At 46.9% G+C, this 4,178-nt stretch overlaps 1 long non-coding RNA gene across 1 annotated transcript; it reads right to left on the reverse strand.

Moving 5' to 3' along the window:
• Positions 1–635: 635 nt before the first annotated feature.
• LOC310743377 lies at positions 636–1,750 on the reverse strand. The gene is made up of 2 exons (XR_014538985.1): positions 1,445–1,750; positions 636–864 (listed from the first exon to the last, which is right to left on the reverse strand). It is a non-coding gene; the product is annotated as an uncharacterized lncRNA (long non-coding RNA).
• Between the last annotated feature and the right edge of the window lie 2,428 nt (positions 1,751–4,178).

The raw sequence follows: 4,178 nt of genomic DNA on the forward strand, positions 1-4,178 counted from the left end.
CGGTCTTGTGTTCAGATGCCGCTTGCTGGTTTCCTATTGGGCATCTGGCTGTTAGAATTCCTGCTCCATGATTGCAGTCATGGGATTGTTGTCTATCACATGACAGTGTAGGTCAATGTCCTTTGTTCTTTCTCTTTGCTGTCTGATGCTAGAGAGAGAGAGGGAGCCATGTTGCAGTGCTCCGTGTGTGTTTATATGTAAACAAAGTAGATTAGCCAAAATGCTGAGTTGCTGAGGTCTGTTACGCAAGCTGTGAAGACTCTGCAGATCTTTAAGCGTGCCGATGTCTGTTGGCATCGGTCACTGTGATGTTCGGAAGTGAAGAAAGCTTTTGAAGCTCCCGAACGATCGACCAGGAGGGAGAGAACATGCCAGTCGGGCATGTGTCTCTGTCAGGGTCCTACTCAAGTGTAGGACGAGCTCCTGACACTGGCCACTCACTGTGAGAACAGGACACTGGACCAGAGGGGGCCGTGGCCCTGATCCAGCAGGCCATTCCCATGTTCTCATGGATTCGCTTCCCTTCCAGATATGCTCAAAGAAATTGATGTGGGCTGTGTCTGCCTCTGCAGCTGACGGACCCCTCTGGCATCCCTGGCAAGCAGCGCCACGAACAGACACAAGGAGACAGAGGCAGGCGTGGAGGAGACTTTATTGATTTCTCATGAATGTAAGAGCTGCTACAGAATTGGGGTGGGGTGTTGCAGTTGGGACAGAAGGTCTTGGGCCTCCATGGAAGGGCCTTAATCCCCGTTCTCCAAGGCACTCATTTTGCCGAACCCTAGTCCGAAGACCCCGACACCGGGATTTTACAGATGTAATAGTTCTCTGCCTCGCAACTATTGTCTTCCCAGAACATGTATTCTAGAAAAACAGGGAAGGAGAAGCATTAGAAGTCACTGCCCTTCGTCACCTCCTCCCGGCTCATCCTTCTAAACTGGGAAACCAAAATGGATCAGTTGAAAGAGGGGCTGTCCCGGGATCAGAGAAAGTAGAGTCAGAAGGGATCCCTAGGGACCCCAAGTCCAACCCTTGCAATGTTAGTTTTGACGTGCTTTGCTTTCTTCTTAGCAAGTAAGTAAATGTGGGCTTCTTGATTGTGAACTTTTAAAAATCAGTTTGACGTTATAGTCCATGCCCACTTAATTTTGCGTATTGATCTAATCTGATCTAAGCTGAATTTGTAACTGATCATTTTTTGTGATATTATAATTATCTATTAAATTTGTATACCCACAGATATATTAGGTATATAGGTTAACCTGCCCACTTAACTGGGAGGGTTAAGATTTGAATGGATCTTCTTAAAAAATTGGGCATCTTCTAAAGAAAAAACAATGCACACACAGTCTCGTAAGCCTCTGAGTTGAGAGTAATAGGGAGCAGGATTCAAACTGGTATACAAATTATGATACCACAGCTCTTTGCCGGTCACCCTGAATACCTTTTGCAGTACTCTGTTCCTGGCTGTGTCCTACACGGCTATGAATGTGAAAAGAAAATGCTCCGAGCTGTATATAAACTGAAATTTTGCATTTGAGTAGATTTGGAGATTGTGGAGTTAACTCATTAAACTTGGCCTATTCAGGGTTTGCAACCATGTAGACACTGCTTTTGGCTAATAATTGCCACACTCTAACTCAGGGGTCCTCAAACTACGGTCTGCAGGCTGGATGCAGCCCACCAGGCTCGTAAATCTGGCTCGCAGGCCGCCCGCTCAGTCAGTTTCCGTGCGATGAGGTAAACCCAGCGCGGTGTTTCCCACAATGCACCGTGAAAGCAGGCTCGGTTCGGCCATGCCCCCTTCCCCTTCCCACTATCCCGTAATCCATTGCAGGGAGATGGGAGCTGTAGTGTCGGCGATGTTGCGCTCAAGGGTTAGATATCAACGAGGATAAGTTTGATCAAACGAAGTGTCGGTGATGTTACGCACAAGAGTTAGAAACAGGTGACAAACGCTGGCACCCTGTCTAACTATTGTGCGTAACATCGCTGACACTTCGTTTGATCAAACTTACCTTTGTTGATATCTACAGGAGCCTGGCTAAAGGAACTTTAAAGACTGAATCTTCCTTTTGGACACAATTGGAATGAGTTCTCTCTTTGTGGCTTCTGTAGTAGATCTTGTACCTAGCTCTCTCAATTTTTGGATTGTTAATATAAGATTTGGAAGTAGAATGGTTTGGTAGTCTTTTGTGTGCTGCTTATGTGCTGCTTACTTTATACTGGCCAGGTAAGGCCAGCAGCCCCGTGGAGAGGCGTCCGCGTTCCTCTCGCTTCTGACTGTTGGGGGTCCTTCATCGAAGACCTCTCTCCTGCCAAGTGCTCTTCACTGGCTGCAAGGCAGGAGGCAGCGAAGAGGACCCTCGGAGCCTCTTATCTTTGTTTATGTAACCATGTAAACCAAAGGCTGTGTTTAGTTGCAGTGGGACAGCTCGATCTCTCCAGCGAGAGTCTGCTTTGCCTTCAGCACTGAAGCTGGTGTTCACTGTAGGCCGAACTGCGGTAGTTTGCTCCTTCCTGCATCCCTCCCCCCTCCTCTCTCTCTCTCTCTCGTATTCAGTAGTGCTGTGTAGTTCTTGGAGAATGCTGTTAAGTGCATACTTGCCCATTTCAGCAGTGACCTTGAAAATCAGCGTACAGTGGTACCTCGGGTTAAGAACTTAATTCGTTCCGGAGGTCCGTTCTTAACCTAAAACTGTTCTTACCCTGAAGCACCACTTTAGCTAATGGGGCCTCCCGCTGCTGCTGCGCCGCCGGAGCACGATTTCTGTTCTCATCCTGAAGCAAAGTTCTTAACCTGAGGTACTATTTCTGGGTTAGAGGAGTCTGTATCCTGAAGCGTCTGTAACCTGAAGCGTATGTAACCCAAGTTACCACTGTATAAAAGTTCAAATTGGTCGTACTTGGCACAGATCCTCTCTGATGAACACTTGCTACGACTAGCAGTGACAAATATGGAACCGGATATTGACCATCTCCTTAGCCAAAAGCAGGCCCATACTTCCCATTGAAATACTTATAAGTTTATGTTTATTAAAATTGTTCTCCATTTTAAATTTTGTGTTGTTTTTCCTGTTTTTTGTGTGCACTAGAAATAAAATAAGTGCACTGTGCATAGGAATTCGTTCATTCCCCCCCCCAAAAAAAAATATAGTTCGGCCCCTAACAGTGTCTGGGGGACAGTGAACCGGCCCCCTGTTTTAAAAGTTTGAGGACCCCTGCTCTAACTTGTGAGTCGCAAGTCATGCGGCCACAGACAGTATCTGGTCAGTGACTTGACCCAGTGGGTCCCTTCCAACTCTACAATTCTATGACTTGCTGCTTCTATGCTAGTAACGCAGAACTTTTCATTTTTCTTTTAGGAATCTTTTATCTTCATTTCATACAAACCTCACGGTCCCCCTTTAAACACTACTCTGAGTTGTTCTGGAGGAATTCTAAGGCTGTTTTGGAGAAAGACAGCCCAGGTCTGGTGGGGGGCATAAATAAATTTCACCCAGTGACAAGAGAAAGGTTGAAGATTCCCCACACCTCAGAGGACAATATACAGTACTGCTGTTTTGTGGTGAGGGCCCAATAAACTCCCGACAGGTGTGTGAAACACAAGAATCCAGCAGACCTCAAACTGGGGATGTTAAAGGGAAAGGGACATGCCACCTAACTCCTCGAAATACAATTGTCTTCCGCATTTCCACTACATACCACAATTTAAGAAGGATGTTGACAAGCTGGAACGTGTCCACCGGAGAATGACCAGGATGATCCGGGGCCTGGAAATGGTTATGAAGAACAGTTAAGGCAGTGATGGCCAAACTCAGCCCTCCAGATGTTCTGGGACTACAACTCCCATCGCCCCTAGCTAACAGGACCAGTGGTCAGGGATGATGGGAATTGTAGTCCCAAAACAGCTGGAGAGCCAAGTTTGGCCATCACTGCGTTAAGGGAACTGGGCATGTTTAACCTGGAGAAGAGGAGAGCCATAGGAGAAATCTGAAGGGCTGTCACAAGGAAGATGGAGCAAGCTTGTTTCCTCATGTTCTGGAGGGCAGGACTCGGATTCAAATTGCAAGAAAGAAAATTCCGAATAAACATCAGGAAGAACTTTCTGACAGTAAGAGCTGCTCAGCAGTGGAACTGTCTCCCTCTGGAGGTGGTGGACTCTCCTCCTTCCTTGG

Source organism: Podarcis filfolensis (genome assembly GCF_964270895.1).
Source record: "Podarcis filfolensis genome assembly, chromosome: 10".
Classification (NCBI taxonomy): Eukaryota; Metazoa; Chordata; class Lepidosauria; order Squamata; family Lacertidae; genus Podarcis; species Podarcis filfolensis.